Source organism: Capsicum annuum, unplaced genomic scaffold, assembly GCF_002878395.1.
Source record: "Capsicum annuum cultivar UCD-10X-F1 unplaced genomic scaffold, UCD10Xv1.1 ctg2788, whole genome shotgun sequence".
NCBI classification, from domain to species: Eukaryota; Viridiplantae; Streptophyta; class Magnoliopsida; order Solanales; family Solanaceae; genus Capsicum; species Capsicum annuum.
In genome coordinates, this window is record NW_025834277.1 from 408,511 (window position 1) to 430,156 (window position 21,646).

The window sequence follows — 21,646 nt, forward strand, 5'->3', positions numbered from 1 at the left end:
AATAAGTAAAGCATGCTCCCCATAAGTTTGATAAAAAGCTTAGGTGATGAATAAGGGTCATTATAGTATGTTGAATAGGAAACCCCTAATTGTGAGCTAGTCCATGCATGCCTAGTGTTTGATAAAATGCCTTAGTGAGTGAAATGTGCCATGATAGTACGAAATCCCCAAGTAGGTGTAAACTCGTACTTCCTTAGTGTTGTTGAAAGACCGTAGCGAACAAGTTGATATATGATGGTTGTAAATCCCCCAATTATGTTCTCTTTGATATATACTAAGCTTTTAATACATACCAAGTGGTTAGCAAGTAAGTTTTGACACGATAGTATGAAGTTTCCCCAAGCCATGTGATCTCCAAATACATGTCGAGACCGATATAGGTCTGAAGTACTTAATGTAGGACCTTTTTGAATGGAGTATGTTCTAGTATCATGTTTCCCCTACGCTATTGTATGTTTATGATTCTGAAATGCTTGAAGTGACCCCTTAGTAATGGTGGTGATGAATAGATATTTTTGATCACTAAATGCTTGAAGTAATGCTTTGGTAATTATGATGATGAATGAATGATTGTGATAATAAATGAATGATTGTGGTGATGACTAGTGAAGGATGATTATGTTTTACTTTTATGTTATCGAGTTCTGGGGGTATTTATACCCGACAATAGACCTATTGTCTAGAGCCCATGTCAGTTTCTCGATAATTTCAGTCAAGCCATGATTCTCAGAATTCAGTTAACTATAGAACTTTGTATCCTCAGATAGTTACAGAACTTAAGAAAGCTCAGTAATCTCAGTTATCTCTATAATGTCCATATCGCTAGTGATCTAGCCTCAGTCCTGTAATCAGCTCAGATCTAACGGTATTCAAGTGTGCAATTCTAATCTCAGAAGCAATTTGAGTATTCTATTCAAGCTCTGTATCATTAGTCAAATACCATAATTCAATACTATTTCTATCAGATACGGAACTAAGTGATATCAGCATAACTCAGTTAGATCTTTTAAGAAACATGATCAGTATCAGATCTAGTTCAGTTATGTTCAGTTGAGAATTCATTCAGAGTCTTTTAGTTGGGAGTAGAAACTAGCACCGAGCGAGGGAAGGGATACAGCTCCTCCCATTAGCGAGAGAGAGGTCGGAGTCGTTAGTAGAAATCCTTGACCTCCAGGACTGTATTGCCAGCACAAGATACAGGAGTCACCATCAGAAAAAAGGTTGTCACCTCCATAGAGAGAGTATTTAACTATTATAATTCCTTAGGTCAACTTCCTGGTAAGGGTCATCCGTCAAAGAGGATTGACTAGAGAGAGGTCTTTACCCATGGCATAGTATTGACACCCTTCCAACTGGGGTTATAGGTTAGACCCTACCTGTGGTAGGTCGGGGCATGTCGGTTAAGTAACTACTTCCCACAGTTTTAGTTTTAGTTTCAGATTTAGTCTTAGTTTTAGTATTAATCTTCAAAAATTAGGACTATCAGATACAGTTATCTATCTCTATGAGGAACTCAGATAGTTCCATATATTCATGGACCACCCGTTAGATAGGCTTAGTATCATATACGGTTATTTGATTATCATATTTAGAGATACCCCATCAGATAGGCTTGATCACAGTATCATATTTCTATTGAGTATTCTTGTTGTCAGATTCAGATATGATCAGATTTTTTATCATTGATAATAGCTTTCGGAATCATCCGTTAGAAAAGTTGATCTCTAATCCTGTCAGTCGAAAGCAGTAAGCTTAGAGTTCGGTCCTTGATGTAAGTACATCTAGATCCTCATTTATCAGTATCAGAATAGTTAGTAATTCATTATCTCAGTGTCAGTAGTGAGTTCAGTCTGCAGTAAAGTGGTATCTGAGTTTCGGTATCTAGAGTTGCGATGATTGTGTTTATGTTCTGTGCGTTCATGTATGTGCTCTCGTGCGGCATTTTAATGATTATTCATTTTAGATATTTTTCATGCATGAACCCTTGCATTCAGCCCTACCTCGTCTACATACTCGGTACATTCCTATACTGACGCATTTGTTCTATGGTGTTTTATTTGACACCATAGATTCAGAGGCACAGGACCCAGAGTTTCCTCAGCAGTTCAGTCCCAGTCAGCAGCAGTAGTCATAGCAGTGAGTCCTCTTCTTTCGAGGAAGAATCTCAGTTTACTATTATTACATCAGATTTTATTTTTGTTTTTATTTGACGGAGTTGGTTGGGGACCTATCCCATCAACTCCACAGTCAGAAAGTTTAGAGGCTTTTCAGACAAATGTCAGATGTATTAGTATTCAGTTTTCTGTATTTTGAGTATTCATAGATATGTTGAACCTTATGGCTAGTTTCTGCATTTATTTTAGATATTATGCAGTGTACAGGTACAGATATCAATAAAGTGTTAGCTTGTGGTCCTTTGGGGTCCATAAGCATCATGTGACGCCTAGGGATGGGATCTCGGGGCGTTACAGGAGTGCACCCAAAGTACATAAAGTAAAGAACTCATCATGGTGTCCCATACCACCTGAGAGTGCATTAAAGGATCGAATCATCAAAGTATATGTACATATGACCAACTTCACAATTTCCACAATTTCAACAAATCCCATCAACGTTCATTTACGAAGATTCATAATCATCTTCAATTACCGCAATTGAACTAACATATACTAAGGTAATCATAACCATAAACATATGACCATTGAGATATCTATGACATCAATACACTCTACTAGCTCATTATTAACTAATCAACACTTATTATCATTAAACTACTAATTCAATAGTCATCACATTAGATTTCCAATTATAGCTTAACCAGTTCTTTACCAATTCCTTATTCATGATATAGTACCAACTATTGTTCACCAAATAGCCAACATCCACATCTAGTCAAAATACACTACTAATCCATAGAAGCCATTTGAGCAAAGCTTATGTCTAGTTATCATAGGTGCACTAGTTATCATATAGGAAAAAGGTTATGTATCCTCAAATCAACATATCTATCTGTCAATAGCATCATAATTCTACAAATCCTTATTTAAACCACCAAACTGCATTATACTTTAGGCATTAATATCACTAATAATCAATAATGCTAAACCTATTATCGTCATTAGCCATGTAACAACTGAAATTACAATTGACCATCTTTCAACTTAACAAAGTTCAACAACTGGAATTCAAGACTTAAACCATCAAGAGAGTAGTCACGTAATAGTAAACTAGTTACCATATAATTAACTTTAATAAGCAATATGCCTTAATCAATCTATTTATCCAATGTTATCTACACTCGTTAGATGAGTCCTCAAATGACATACAATACCCCATATACCAACTAGAACTCTATTTGACATTTGGCATAAATCATTTCTACTCATTATTCCACACTAGTAAGGACTACACCACTAAAAGAGTGATTAGTATTGAAGAATTATAACCGACATCCCAAGATTAAAATCATATATTAGGAGCATATACGGATGTAATAATATAAAGGAATAATCATTCATAAATATATATACACATATTTACCATATATAACATCAATATATATATTTTTCAAACTTACCGGGCATCACCATAACATCAATATATCCTTCGAATGTATCAGTCATCATCATATCATCAATCTATCCTCTGGACTTACCTAGCATCATAATATTGTCAACATATCCTCTGGATGTACCGGGCATCATCATATATCAATTTATTCTTTGGAGTTACCAGGCATCATAATATTACCAACATATCCTCCGTATGTACCGTGCATTATCACATCATCAATATATCCTTTGGACTTACTGGGTATCACCATAACATCAACATATCCTCCGGATTTATCAGGCATCATAATATCATAAACATATATTATAACAACAATATATGTATGTATATAGACAATCAAGGACAAGTACAAGCCTCAAAAACAATTGAGTGTAAGAAAAGTAAGGAAAGACATAACATGGTACCTTATGATTTATTATAAATACATTATCATTGCAAGTGAATGAACGTGTATATCCATATGGTATGAACAATCAATACACTATTGGGTTGGCATGATTATAAGCATGGTCAATTACACGTGGTTATACCTCTAGAATCTCTCTTATTAGGCATGATTCACAACACTTAGCACAAAAGGGATTCTTCGGCACAAACATAAGTTTAGTCACTAGGTTTGACATAATATGAGTATTAACATAATCTAAGGCTCACATAGTAAACTAGCCAATAGTTAAGTGATAGTGTAGTCATAAGTTTAATTTACAAGACTTACCATATCTATCCAAGTAATTACAATAATATAGTCAATCAAGTATGCACCTTATTTCCAACATCAAAATCATGAATAAACCATTTACCAGGTTTATCCATCATATTACAAAAAGCATATTCTAGGCGTTTCACATGTATTTAGGTCACTAATGAAGCTACATAGTTCAAGCTTAAGGCAGGTCAAGTTTTGCTTTTAATATCCCAAGTTATATCGTCAAGTCTATCTTCTCCGCGGAACTAGACTAAGTCATCTAAATCATGTCTTAAACATTTATTGATCCACACTAGTTCTATAAGACAATCCTTCCTCAATTATTCCTCTTAAGTCATCCAAAGTATCTAAGGCCAATTTCACAATTACGCATATCTAGGTCAACTTAATCTTAAGATGAGTGAACAATTTCACTCCCGTCTAACTAGAGCAATTAGAGCATTCTCATGCTATTCATGAGATAACAAGTCCACTAACCAAGGTTCTAGGCTGTGAGTCAAATATCACATTTTTTGAGTTTAATAACCTAAGTAATTCAACTAATCCCACCACCTACCCTTTCAACACCTAAGATCCCTTCCAATCATATCAAGATATCACAATTATACTTCAATAAAGCTCAATCTAACATAAGTAAGCCTAACCTACCATAAATCTAAATATAGCTCATCAACCAACACGATTCGTTTTCCCTTTCCTCGAAGCTTCTTAAAGGAGACAAACTATCAAAAACATAATCTATACGCTATAATGAGAACATCAACACCCATATTGCACCATTGTGCTTCGGGTCTAAAATGATACTTAAAACACAGAAGTGGATCCCACGTATAGAAAATAAGCTTCCAAGACTAACCCATAGTTCAAATACCATTAGGGAGTTATATCCCACAAGAAATTGGTTCAAATCAACCCTAATTGGGGCTAAAAATCAAGCCTCATTCCATTTGGGATTTTGGGTCAAATAATCAAGAATTCTACATTCAAATTAAAGGATTCATACCTTAGATTCGACGTTAATCATGTTTATGCAATTTATCCAAGCTCCTAATCAACACCCAGGACTCAATTTACAAACCAAACACTTTATTAGTGTTTTCGGACTCAAGACAATATAGAAAATGGCTAATTCTTGACCAAATAGAGTATTTATTAACCCTTACCAGGCCCTCAACTAGGGTGATCGTACACCCATGATAGATGGGATCACGGCATCATGATTGTACCAAGGCCTTCACGATCGCAGTACCTCACTACACTAGACAACGGTTGAAACTTGGAATTTTTTTCAAGTTTTGACCAAGTCCAAGGCCTTGGATGCATTCGGAGTCCAATATGAGTAAACGAGATATGCAACCACACTAATTTTTACATTCAAGTGTGTTGGCAAAGTTGGATTTTTCATCCAAGGTTTTTTCGACCAAATATTTGCCTATACCTAAATTTCTAATTTATCAACTTTTCAACCAATATGTCAAAATGAGTTTGGGTGAAGCGGGACCCAAATCGATGGTCTAACCAGCCTAAAATTGATATTTTAGAACTGTTGTTACAGTTAAAATTTGCATCCGATATCATTTTACTAAAGTTTTTTCTCGACGGCCACTTGGAAACAACAAAGACTTCTAAATAGTGAAATGGTTCTATAAACCAAACGAACTGCTCGGTAATCAAACTATCAGTTTCAGCAAGTCATAAATGACTTGGATAAGTTATGGGAATGCTCTAACGGAAAAAATAAGCAGTATCATGAGAAATGACTTGAATGGTCATTACAATAAGCCTCTATATATACATAGCTTTGTAGACTCTCTTAGATGACTTGCTCTAATACCACTTTTGCCACATCTCAAATTCTATTTAAATTTACAAGCACCCGATTCCCTAAAGACTCGACAAAACCAATTTATATCCTTACTATCCATGCAAGTAACTATGATAGTAATGAGGCTTTGACAAATATATATTATCATGCTACAAGCCCTGCTAAAGTGGACAAGCACCATACGAGCACATGTTATACGGTGATCTACGATGAGCAAAAGAATCACTATACAAATAGGATTTCTAATTAGATTATTATATGTGCAGCATCAGACAACTATCTAAACTAGTACAAATAGCAAATGAAATTATAAATATGTATAACACCTTTACAATGTCTAGAAAGCTACTAATAGGATCCAAGACTATACCACTATCAAAATATATATGCTAAAGTAGGCCTAAATCAATATGTAGCTAGCCCAGTGCTATTGAGTATCCCATGCTTCAATAAGAGAGAGATATACTAGCAATGACATATGCCAGCAGCATGCTTACAGGTCCCCTCTAGGGACATCAGTATAAAGGAATATAATGAATATGTAATGCATGAGGTAACCATATGTAAAATAAAATCTCAATGAAATTAGGTATCAATACATGAACAGATAGGCAAGGATTAAAGGCCACCTTTACTTACACTTGTGGAATCATATACATTACATTATTTTTTGTACTCTTCTTTGCATTTTAATCATTATAAGCCATGTGATACATATGACCAACTGATTAGTGGTCAAAGAGGATAACCCATGCTAGGATTTATACCTTTGGATACGTTCCTCATTAATATATAAATTGGTATCGATCCATGCTATGCTTTTCTTTCACTCCTGGGATACCATATGTAATATTGGGATTGACCCATGTTGGGTGTTCCTTCTACCCCTAGAATACCACCCATAAGTTTATGAATTTGTATTGGACTATTAAAGTTTTGTGCCCCTGAGCTCCACCCATGTGTACTCATATTTTCCTTACATCACTTCTTAATTTTTTTTTATTGGTTTTTTGGTGGTCATAGTGTCATTCATCTTTGGGACAACAAACCATAGTAGGAGACATGTGAATATGGACCTTAAGTTAGTAATAATGGCACAGGAAACAATTACAATACCAACATAATACTTAGGATCTTATGTGATAATAATCATTTTGACAGCTCCAATTAAAACACATATCAAGTAGAGACATTTAACTCATTAAGCCAAGAGATATGGACTCTATATAGTGATATGATAGATATTTTAATTCTTGGTAATGAAATCAAATAAAAGGGTTACATGAACATGGTAACTAATGAAGCATGTGGAAAGATTCAACTTAGTGATAGTACAGGCTCTAATTTAGGACATATAACTATATAATGAAATAAGTAAGGATTTTGTGAGCTCATGCAACATCCAATTTAGTGGTGTACCACCATAGTCCTTTGTCTTTCTATCCTTTAGGAAGATTCCATTACTTTTATTGTATCCAAGCACACACAAGTGTATGTGTTCTACCCAAGTAATATGGTAGACTTAAGAAATCCATGTATTGATCCCTCAGGGATATGCATTAAACAACTATCCAATTCTAGCTCATCGGTAAAGATTTAAATAAGTGTTAATATAACCAAAAGAGAGTTTAAAAGTTAAAACTAAAAGTAAACTTAAGCAATATGGGAAAATAAAGGTTTTGAATATTTATGGGGAGAAAGCCAGGTCCAAGGGACTACGAATAATCATACTTTTCCATATAACTTCATTGGTTAAGTTAATTATCTTGGTCGTTGGTTCCCGAGGTTGGTTATATGATAACGGTATTTTGAACCTCAAATCAAATATCTAACTTAGCCTTACAACTACATCACTATGTGGGGATACAAGTACTAAGCTAAACACCACTATAGATCCTCTCAATTATGAATCAAGTTGTAATGACCCTTAAGGTCATTTTTTATATTTATGCTTATATTCACCGTTTCAGATTCTCCATAGCTGCCTCAAGTCATTTATGACTTGCTGGGACTGAGGGTTTGGTTACTGGACAGTTCGTTTAATTTTAAGAGTCAATTCCCTATTTAGAAGTCTTCGTTGGTTCCAAATGGCCACTGATCAAAAACTTCAGCGAAACGATCTCGAATGAAAATTTTAACTGCATCAGCATATCCAAAATATTGATTTTAGTCTAGGTATACCTTTGGTTCGGGTCCTAATGCACTCGAGCTCATTTCAACCTATTAGTTGGAAAGTTATAAAATCAAAACTACATGTGTGGGCCCCACTTTTTGCCTAAAAGAACTTGTATAGATGTTTTGATGATTCAAATAGATTTTAATTATGGTTTACACTCAAATTTCACTATTAGATCATTTTTTTTGGGTCCCGGATGAGTTTCGAGGGTCAAAAATAAGTTTTTAACTTTGCTGTCACCGTGTCTGTTCGCCGAAAGGGTCTATAAATAGACCCAAGGTCACGATTTTGATTCTTTCACATTTGAGAACCTAAAACCCTAAATGGGTATGATAACTCAAAATTGAGTCTTGTGGGTGTCTAGAGAGTTTGGTAAACATCTTTTATCATGATTATCATCCAGATTAAGGTAAGATTTCATCACTTTATTGGTGAATTTCATTATTCTTGACCCAAAACCCCAATTTAGCTTAGGGATTAATTTAGCCCTAAATTTCATTTGTTTGTACCTATCAATTGAGGGTTATGCTTCCTTGGTGATAGATGAGCTTTGGGTTGACCTCGGAAATGCGATTTCTGTACGTGGGACCCACTTGGGGTTTTTGGTATCATTTTTAGACCTGAAGCACAATAGTACAATATGGGTATCATTAGATTTGTATTGATAAGTAGATTATATTTTTGATAGTGTGATGGCATTTTGGTATTGTGAAGTAAAGACGAGCATGTGGTGCTTGAAGTGTGATTTTGCGGTTTAGCCTTGAGGTAGGCTTTTGTCTACTCTTCTTCATGGATGATGTATGATATATATTGCGTGTGAATGTGAATGTTAAGATTGATATTGGATAGAATGACTTAGTATTGATTATACATATAAGTTTTGGGATTAGATAGGGGTTTTGACCTATAGGTTGAATTACTTAATACCCTTATAGAATCCTATTGCCTTCTCCCTAGTTTGGGTAAATTGTAGCATGGATATAATATAATATAATGATATGCTTGGAATATGGTTTTATAATTTGAAGCATGATTTATATATTTAGCCTTATTGGGCTAGTGTGGTAGTTTTGGAACCATAAGTTTGGTAGAGTTGACTTAAGTACCCTTGTTTCTAGTCGAAGTTACTGTCTTAGGCGTTAATATGGCCTACTTGACATCTAGAGGATAAACTAGGTACCTTAGCCTAGTTTGGTGCATAGTATACCTAATTATGGAAATTATGGATTAGAAGTGGGATCATTCGGCCCACTTAGGACAAGATTTATGTTAGCCCTTGTGGGCTTAGTTGCAGATAGTAGACCTAGTTGAGACTAATGAGCCTTAGTTATAAGAATTACTTGGGGAATTAATAAATTGTGATGATTTTAGTCGGATTATGATTAGTGGCCCATAGAGATGCATTTTCCTCTTTATTATGATATTTGGCTCCTCTTTATTATGATATTTGGCCCATAAAGATGCATTTTCCTCTTTATTATGATATTTGGCCCATAGAGATGCATTTTTCTCATAATTATGATATTTTGCCCATAGAGATGCATTTTTCTCTTTATTATGATATGACCCATAGAGATGCATTTTTCTCTTAATTATGATATTTTGCCCATAGAGATGCATTTTCCTCTTTATTATGATATTTTTCCCATAGAGATGCATTTTCCTCTTTATTATGATATTTGGTTCCATAGAGATGCATTTTCCTCTTAATTATGATATTTTACCCATAGATATGCATTTTCCTCTTTATTGTGATATTTGACCCATAGAGATGCATTTTTCTCTTAATTATGATATTCTGCCTATAGAGGTGCATTTTCCTCTTAGTTATGATATTTGGCCCATAGAGATGATTTTCCTCTTAGTTATGATTATTGAGCTTATAAAGACTATTTTTCTCTTGGTCATGATGCATAACCTATAGATATAAGATGTCTAATAAAGGTGATATGCTTGTTGATATTATGCGTCCTAGATGTGAGATGCCTCCTATATGTGAGATTTTTATAGATATGCTATGGTTTATAAATATGATTATTGATATGAGTCCCAGATATGTATATGGTCCTAAGGCCATGATTATGATGTTGTGATTATTCTGGATAAATTAATGGGCCAAGGGCCATGTTATGGTACTGATTAAATATCCAATAAGTGTTTATCATTATGAATGATGTGATTTCGATATATGAATATGAATATATATATATATATATATATGTTTATATACACATCTCTCTGGTATGGGACGAAAGAAGATGCAGTATGATGCTTATTATTCCATTGATTTAATACTGGTGATGGCATGCATAGGTTTGGTACGTTCATGATTATTTACCATTATAAATGATGTGATTATAGCCGAAATGTGATCTTATGGTTATTTTTCTTGTTAGACGATTAAGCTATGTAGTAACTAGTTGTATCTTAGCTAACTATTGCACTTGATGACTAGGAAGCTAATGTATTAGTTAATGAATCTTGTTTAGTTAGAACATGGTAGATAATGATGGTCAGTTAATGAATGATTTCATTTAATAAAAGATGGTTAGGCGACAAGTAGTAATGTGTTGTCTAGTAATGATTAACAAAAATAGGATGAATAGTTTATAATAATGAATGGTGGATAAATGACAATTTTAGTCTAATGATGAACCTAGACTAGATGTTAGATGTTGACTGTTAAATGAATAGTGGTTAGTTGTTATCCCATGAATAAGGATTATGTGAAGGATAATGTTTAGGCTAATAACTAAAGGTTATGTGATGACTAGCGAACTAGCGGTTTAACAATAATAAATGTTAGTTAGCTAATAACGAGTAATTGGGATGTATTGATAAGATAGATATCTTTACGATTATGAGTATACCGGCTTGCGTCTGGGCACCTATTATATGTCTATATTTATGTGTCGAGATTTATGATGATACATTGATACCCAGCAAGGCCGGAGGATATTATGATAATATTGATACCCAGTTTGAGTCCAGAGGATACTATTGAGATGATATTGATATCCGGAAAGGCCGTAGGATATTTTGATGATATTGATACTCGGTTTGAGTCTAGAGAATACCATTGAGATGATATTGATACCCGAAAAGTTTGGAGGATATTATGATGATATTGATACGCGGTTCGAGTCCAGAGGATACTATTACATGATGGTATTGATACCCGACAAGGCCAAAGGATATTATGATGATATTAATACCCGATTTGAGTCTAGAGGATACTATTACATGATGATATTGATACCTGGCAAGGCCGGAGGATATTGTGATAATATTGATACCCGATTCGAGTCCGGAGGATACTATTGAGATGATATTGATACTCGGTGAGTTCGGAGGTTGATGATGATGATGATGGTCCTGATGAGGACAATTATGATACTGATGGTATATTTTGTATTCATTCCTGCATATGCATCACCTATCACTAGTATGTACGTATGTCTATCAGTCGATATAGGACGGTTGCATAGATATGGGTAAAGAATATACCTTGTGTTGTTATATGTTGATTGAACCTTCCGAGTATGGAGTGATGGGGGTATGCATAGGCTCATCTAGGTATTTGGTTGTCTGGAGTAGCCGATTATTTACGATGTTATTGATATTATTATGATCATTATTATGGCTAGCCTATAATAGATTTGTCATGGATCTAGTATTGGGATTGAGGTATGTCTTCGGCCTTTGCTATCTTGTGATTACATTACTACGCATGATTATTCTATGTCTAGCCATATGGATTAGAAATCCTGAGTATATTGGTATTGAATCCTGATAGTATTATAAGGAGGTCTTAAAATAAGAACATGACGATCTAGGTTACATTTGAGATGACCTCCTATTTATATGTATTATATATATATAGCTATATGAAGTCATCAGATATCCCTTTCTTTGTTGTTCATATTGTATCGTTGTTCCTTCGCCTTATATATTACAATACATCTTTCTTTTGCTCTTTATCTATATATTGACCTCGGATATACAGTATAGCTTTGGCATATATTGAATGTAGCTGGAATAAGATAGTTCACCTTGATACTTTCTTAGTCTTATTATTTTAGACTCTTGGACATGAATAGGATAGTTGTCCCTTGTTATTCTCATTGAGTTATTACATGATTTATGGACTCTTGGTTGTAGTTTTCATTCTGTTTATATGTTGTATATATCTACTTTATCTTTGGAGCTCAGTTGGCAGTTGCCTACTGAGTACCATTTGTTTGGTACTCATACTATACCTCTGCAGCCTATAGATCATAGTACAAGTTATCACTGTTGATGTGTTCATCATGTGGAGTAGCCCTATTTCGGAGACTTAGAGTAAGCTTCTGACATTCGGAGTATTACTTATCTCTCTCCTATGTATTAGACTAGCCTCTAAGTTGTATTCAGAGGTAAGTTGAATCAGTGTATTTCTCTTTGATATATCACTTTTGTACTCTTATTATGTTTAGAATCTCTTGTACTAATACCACCAGGTTTTGGGATTCGTCTACGTATTGATCTTTATCTCACATATTCCGCATTCTTTTCTTTATGTTATTAAGTATTCCGTTACTAGCCATTCCGGACTACAGGTTGGCTTGCCTACTAGTGGGTTATGGTAGGCACTATCATGACCTGAAAATTTGGGTCGTGACATAAGTAGGGTGTATTAGGTATATTCTTATCCTAAACATAAATTATAATTTCAATTAATTGAAAGATTACAATCCTATTCCCTATATCCTACATTTTATCCTATCGTTCCTCCTTTTGGCTCACAATAGTATTAAGTGTTTATTCTACGGGTTGTGAATCCTTAATATAGTTAAAACAAGGATATGAGAACAACATAAAAGTATAATAACAATAACCATATATATATATATATATATATATGGGGCCTTAACCCTAGATAAGGGTGTTTAGACACTCATGAACGTGCAAAGAATCATAACAATGGAATACATGTAATAATCCAATAGTAAACTAAAAATAAAGAGAAAAAACACTAATTAAAGGTTTTTCCAGTGTATTCTCTCACCATAATTCGTCCAAGGTGGTTACATAAGAGTTTAAGTGTCCTATTTATAGTATGACCGAAGCTGCCGATTTTGACTTAGCCAAAGTGCCACGCCCGTATCACAAGGAATAGAGTCCGTGGAACATTGGTATGATGGTTATATACTGTAAAAAACAATTTTGGATGACCCAAAGGGCGTCTAACATCCCTAAAGCAGTGTCTATGGTCCATGACACGCCAATGAGTCCCAGAATTTCAGATTTGGTTGCATTGTTCCCCATACGTTTGGTTATTTGTTCCTTGCTTTGTGGTGACTTTTTCTCTTAATTTAAATCTTGTATATCAACCATATATCATATTTATGAACTAAAAAATCATCGTAAAACATCAAACAACTCAAATTAGAGATCAAAAACAATCGAATCCAACACGATGAACAAGGAAGGAACATAGCTCAAGCTAAGAGTACTAGGTTTTGTGTTTAAACTTTAACTTAATGTTTTGTCTCTTAGATTATTTCAATTGAAAATTAAACACTATAACATGTTATTCCACACATAATTACACAATTATACCCTTATTAACTCATTACACAAACTAGAATCCATCAAGATCGACTAGAACAACACATAGCTCAAGCTAGTAACACTAGTTTTCTCGTCTAAACTCTAAGTGACCAAATTGATTCTAAACTTGTTTGAAACATACCTTAAACATTATAATCAAGTGTTTTAACACTTATATTCTCAATTATATCATTGATCACTCATGATGTCCTCAAAATAAGGTTAAACAAGCATAGATAATGACACTTAGGCACATGATTCCACCTAAGATCAACTTTCTCCACCTACCTAGAAATACCCCCCTATTCTATTGATAAAAAACAGTAACTAAACAACATAGTATGGCATGAAATATGAACCCATGGATTACAAGGTTATGCCATGTGAGTTTTGTCAATATTACATTTAAAATGCTCAAATTATCTTACAATTGAACCTAAAGAGAGCAATTTAAGACCATCCCAACATCCCTAAACCACTAGACCATTCCACCATGATCACAACCTTAATTTCCACCTTTATACAACCTCACACAACTACTATCTAAGTCCATCCAAATTCTTCTCAATAATAATAAACACAAAACAACATATAATAATCCCAAAATTCATTTTAGTGAATTGGAGAATATTTCCAATTACTACCCTATGAGTTCTAGATAAAATCACATAAAAAATTCTCCACCGAAATATACTTAAGGAGGGAAAAAAATTGAGGTAAATTCTTACTTCAAAATTCTAGAATTTTATCCTCTTAATTTGTACTCTTTTAAGAACTTTGATTTCTATTCAAAGTGAATAAAAGAAGGAGAGAAAATCCATTATAACAACAAGAAAATGGGGTAACCAACTTGGGAAGGAAACTTCCTAAATTTTAAACATGAAGATCATGATTTCCTAGTCTTCCATGTGAAAATTAAGTTAAAGCAACGAATATACTTAGCTACCTTGGCTTAAAAATAGAGGAAACCATTTATAATCCTAAGGAAACTAGTGACTATTATGTGAAGCTTGAGAGAAAAGAGAGAGAGAGATGGAGTTAAAATTAGAATTTTGTATTTTAGAATGATAAAAATTATCAGCTAATATTAATCTTATAATAGGACTGGTTGACCACCTTTTTAGCTCATTTTAACCATATATTGGTCAAAAATAGTTCAAGTAGGTGATGCATCTACTTGCCTCTTTAAGCTGCTCAAAAAGTCCAACTAGGTGATGCACCTACTTGGCTTATTTCTAAATTAATCACATCATATTAGGCCTTAGACAAATTTAGGTATTGGGCTGCTCAGCCTTCCCTTTTTCTTTTTCTATAATTTAGGCCTCAAATGAGTCCATTAATATATATCTCAATTTGGTCCGATATTCTAAGTAGGTGATGCACCTACTTGGCACCTACTAGATTAATTAAGTCAAGCAATCACCTAACTTATTTTATCCTACTGTTCAAAAATCTTAATCCATCTACTTTAACTTAACACTTAACTTTATCTTTAAGCCCAAATACATTTTTACTATCTTAAGTGTAAATACTTTTTTCAATGCTAAGTTGGTCATATATGTTTTCAAATGTATGGGGTGGTACATATATAAGCTATAGTAAAGATAAAAGACTAACATAGAGATAGGCCATACACATATATATGTGACTTAGTCATTGAGTCAACAAGTATTAAAGAACCAACCAGAGTTGTACTTTATACATTAGTCTACAAAGCCTCTATAAAATATGTACAATACCAAAATATGTACTAAAGACTCGGTAAAGCTTTGAATCAACCAGGAGCTCACCAACCATGGTAGAGTGCCCTATGCTCCTATTGAGGAGGCTTAGTAGTTAAAGTACTTATACCTGTACCATGAAACATAGTGTACCCTATAGGGACATCAGCATGAAAGAATATGCTGAGTATGTAAGGCATAAAGTGACCATAGGTAAGACAAGAGCTCAGTGAAATCAGATATTAATATATAACTATATAGATAAGGATAAAAGACCACCTTTTATAGTATTTATGGAATCACGTACATTACATTCTTTACTATACTTACTCTTCTTTGCTTTATAAATGTCATGACTTGAGGCTACCCCTAGTCGTAACACAGTGCTAAAGGCCACAAGTGACCCCAAGCTAACCCATGATCTGGTACCTGCTATGAGCACTGAATAAAATAATAATCAAATATCATGTATGGAAGATAAAATAATGAGGATCTGTTAAAATGTAATACTGAAATGACTACCATTATGTTTGAACAACTGATAAAAATTGAAAACTAGACAAACTGTCTGAAAGCCTCTAAAACATAATGAATTGATGAAACAAACCCCGAACCAACACTAACTATCTGAAATAAAGTAAAATACTAAAAGTAATTGAAAATATCCTGTCATTGATGGATGAGGACTCACCACTACTGCTGTGGAGAGGCACTAAGCTTACTTAGGGAGATCATGGAAATGAGCATCGAAACCTATATTGTGAAGTTAATATAGCGCAAAAGAGAGTATGTGGTCAATACTTTGAATGTACTAGTATGTAAGATAAGGACTATATGAAATTCATATGGATACTGAACATGTAATAAGAGAATTCAAGACCAAGTAAAATATGTACTGAAATAATTTGTAAAACTAACAGGCTGATAAACTAAATACATGGTCCTGCAAACCTGAACTGATATAACCTGAGTGTTGACTGAAACTATGGGATCTATTATGTAACCGACATGCCCTAATTTGAGCTAAGAGGGGTCTAACCTATGACCCCAGTTGGAAGGGTGTGTTAATACCTTACCATGAGAACAAATACTGGTTGTATGGATCCACTATGTTGATGTCTCAAAGGACTAGGGTGTCAGTCCTCTACTGGCGGGTGACCCCTAAGAGATGTCAGTCCTCTATTGGTGGGTGACCTCTCATAAGCTATGTTGGCTACATCTTGGAACTTAGGGACTTCTACTAAAGGTCTTAGTCTTCTACTAGCGGATGAGGCTTCATCCCTAGGTTCGCTCAATTCTAAATCCTACTCTCAACTGAACTGACATTGGTACTGATTTAAAGTCAACTAGACATCACAACTAATAATGATCAAAATGTTCATAACAAACTAATATGATAGAAGCCTGAATGTAGAAGCCTTGGATAAATTTCTTGGAATTGAACTTGAACTTAATGAACCCTAGTTGGTTTTAGGGAGAAAGGAATTGCCTCATTTTGCTTTGCAATGAAATATTTCTTAGTTATGATAGGCTAAGGTAATATTTACGCTTGATAATTGTTGTTTGGAGGGTGAAATGACATAGTTTTGGGATTAAAAGACTGGGAAAAGCCAAAAAACCCTTAGGAATAGTCTAGAAAATATCTAGAAGACATCTCGATAAGTTTGGCTAAGTATCACAGGATCTGGCCATGATTCATGACTTGAGTCATCATTAGGAACCCAGATTTTGACCCCTGCTGCCATGACGGAGACTCCTCCTGAGAACTCATAGGGTCTGACTACGAGTCATCATCAGGAGTCATAGTCATTAGCAGCTTTGACAGTGCTTCAGTAATTTGGCCATAAATATTTACCCCGATATCGGACTAAGGTATATTCAGTATCGTTAGAAAGCTAATTCAATTATGTATCTATTGGTGGGTCTTTATATCATAAATTCTTAGTATACCAAAAGTTATGCTAGTTTGAATTTGGCCATAGTTATATTCTTTACAAAAATTTAATCGCTAATGGATGTTTCGACATGTATATAAATGAGGAGCTACTTGTGGTCTTAATATATGTCTAATTCACTTGTAAAACTTCCAAAACATGAGGCTTGATTATTGGATCCTATATTGGTCAGGAAATGAGTCTTCATAATGACTCGTACTCCCTGAATATGAGTTGTATGTTGGACTCATAACCCCTGTGTGGAATTTTTGGATTGCATACTATTGTGACTACGAATCCTTCCATATAACTCGTAGCCACTGATTACGGGTCACAGTGAGGAGTCGTAGTTACTTGGATATAGTTGAGAAATCCATTGGAGTGACTATAACTCACTCATGGCGACTTGTCATGAGTTGTTACGACTCATCACCCTAATTTGAATTCATAACAGTGAACCAGGTCATTCGGGGAAATCTTCTATATCTTATCTCCAAGACATCAAATTAAGACAAAGCTTGAAGCATTCAAAAGCTAACTTCGTGGCCAATCTTTTAAGAGGTCTAGAGCTTTAAAAAGTCTGGGTTTTACAATGTCTCCCCCTTAGGATCATTCATCCTCGAATGAAACTATTTGAGCTATGAAAATAGAAAAGCTGAGATCATATGTTGAATACTTATAAGCTGAATCACAATTAAAAAAGGAAGATCGATGCACCAAAGCTCCCACTATGCACAGGGTCAAGGGAAGGACCCCACCATAAGGGTGTATTGTATGCAGCATTACCTTGTATTTCTGCCAAAGGCTATTTCCAAGGCTGAACCCATGACCTCCTGGTCACATGGAGGAAACTTTACCAGTAAGAGCTGAATCATAATTAAAAAAACTAAATCTAAAACATGATACATGGACTGAACTAAATTCATGAATGCATACAATTACATGAGGAGGGTTATATTGCTAAGACAGAAAATGAAAGAATTACTTAAGGAAACTATTACCTCAAGCTGGATCTGAATTCGTAGAGAAAATTTGGGTATACTTATGTAACACCCCAAAAATGGGTCCCGAGATGTCACACGGTGCTTAAGGCTACAAGTCGCCCTAACCTAACCCTGTGAGCCTGCTACAACATCTAAAACTTACTTAGAGATAAATAAAACAATCATTGGTACTATCATATCATAATCATAATAAATACGAAGAAAATACTCTTCCGAATAGACACAATACTAAAAATCTCCACATAATAATAATCTGGTAAACTAGTATGACAAATCCTCTACTACTAAATGAACTAGAGAGCCATTGGGACAGATCCCCAACTGACTCAAACTGAACTAAAAGCAATAAAGTGTCTACTAAAAATACTGAAATATATGGAAATATGTCCTCAAAACATGAGGACTCACCACTGTGGAGATGTAGATAAGATACTAGAGATTCACTGATGAGGCTGGGACTGAGCACCTGAACCTACATTACAAGGAAATGTAGCATACAGTCAAGTATGTGGATCAGTACCTTGGGAATGTACTAAGTATATGGGGGTGTATGTAATTAAATAATCAATATCATAAGTCTTTATCGAAAACATGCATGCTATAACAGATGACTCACATAGCTTGAAGTAAACTCTCATAAATCATGAATAGGAGATACATATAATATAAATCACGTGAGTCATTACACTTTAATCCTATGAAAACAAAAAACTTTTATAAAACTCAAGAACTTAGTACTTTTGGAACCTTTAAGACTTGAGACTCTAGGAGACTTTGGGATATTAAAACTTTATAAATTTAAGATTGGGAGTTTCTTCTAACCGACATAAACCATATGAGCGTACATGGAGTCCAACGTCTTGCCCACGTTGGGGAGAGCTATTCTATCCTTGCCATCGGAGTAAAACCTTTAAATTTTAGTGATCACTAGCTTAACCCACTTAGGGTACATCAAAAACCTATGGGGTCATGTAGTTCTGGGGAATGAGACCTTGGAATCAAGCCCAACTTGATGCTAAATACTACTCCCTTACTTAAGCTCAAAACTTTTAAGAAAATCCACCTTAAACAACTCAAAAGTATGTAATGGAAGACAATTATGCATTCCTTTAACTTAAATCAAAGTGATGTGGATTTCTTTCTTAATTTAGGATCGAAAATCAACTCTTTTCTTGAAACCTTAACAGACAGTAATCATCAAGCTTTAAAATCTTACAAGCATACGAATATCAATACAATTCTTGAAAGCACTTTATGAAATATCAACGCTTCATTCTTGGACATAAAGCATGAATAATCTTAAGGGACCAAAATATCATAACAAAGCTTATTTCATGACAACCACCTTGAAAACACTTGAAAATAGGATACCAACATAGGAATGTATAATTTATCACATGATTTATCAATTCAAATCATACTTAAACAAGAAAATTATGTAATTCAAGGCTTGAACAAGTTATAATCTTATAAATTCAAAATATTACAAACTAGACATGAATTCATCTTGAAAATACGAAATTCTTTAAGAAAAACTAAAACTTTTGGGCACAAAATGAAAGGATTTTCTTGTTCAAACCCTACATACCTTGAAATTGAAGCGTTGAATGAACTCGTAACTTTGGTTTGCTATTCTTGAAATTAATGGGTGCTTCTTGTAGCCCTCAAAATGGGGAATCTAAATCTCGAAGAATTATCAAAAACTCACGGTTGAATCATGAGATATATGGATTTTTAGGTTAAAATCCTAATGAGAGTTCTAGAGCAATTTTGATAAAATATGATAGATTTTGGTGTATTTGGGATTAAATCATTAAGAAGGATAGAGGGGTGGAAATTAGCCAAATTACACTTAATAAAATTGAGAAAAAAAGCTTAAAATTGGGACAAAGGCTGTGGCAAGGGCGGCGCCTTTCCTAGAGCCTTTGCTAAGGTAGGCGGCACCTTGCCCAGAGCCTTAGCTAAGCTGGGCGGTGCCCCTCTACAGCCTTTAGCTACTGTTTTTCCAACCTAGACACGACCTTAGGCTCGTCTAAAAATTTTGAAACTCACCCGAGATGTACTATGACCTTGCCCCACTGCAACGCAATAAAAAAATCAAGAAAAAGAGGTCGGGAAGGTCATGAAATAATTCAACGAAGATTGGAGGCTCAAAATAAATGAAGTGTTGGAACACTTAGCTAAAATTCTAAGTGTTAATCTTCTTGTGACTCGTTTCGTAGGCTTTAACAATGAGGAAACTTTATGGGGTCTTACAATGTCTCCCCTTTGAGGACATTCGTCCTCGAATGTCATTAGATAGGATAAGAATGCTGAGAAAACTAACGATACATAGATGAAACATCTGGCTAAACTAACATTACTTCCTTCTCAACTTTCGGATACTTCAAAGAATACAGAAACTCATAAGAGAAATAGTTATACAGCTGCAACTTAAATAGAAAGGGATGGAATTAAGAAAGACTGGTACCTTCGGCTTGATCTAAACTTTTGGAGAAGAGGTATGGGTACTTGGTTCTCATATCTGCTTCGGCTTCCAAAGTAGCACCCTCAACTAACTGGTTTCGCCACAACACCTTGACCAAGGGAACTTTTTTGTTCCTTAGTCTCCGGACTTGGTACTCTAGGATTTCAACTGGAATCTCATCAAATAAACGACTATCCCAAACATCAGTTCTTTCCAAAGGATCTATAACAACAGAATCACCAATATACTTCTTAAGCATGGAGACATGAAAAACCGGATAAACAGCTAACAACTCTGCTGGAAACTCAACTTCATAAGCTACTTTCCTAACACGGTTAAGAACTCTGTAAGGGCTAACATAATGGGGTCTAAGCTTCCATTTTTTCCCAAACCTTTTCACCCCTTTCATGGGTGAAATTTTTAAATACACCAAATCATTAACTTAAAACTCAAGGTCTCTTCTCCTCACATCTTTATATGACTTTTGAAGACTCTGAGCTATGTTCAACCTTTCTCTAATCAACTTTACCTTCTCCATAGCCTCAAATAATATATCAGGTCCAATTACAGCAGCTTCACCCTCTTCAAACCAACCTATGGGTGACCTACATCTTCTACTATACAAAGCCTCAAATGGCGATCCGGATG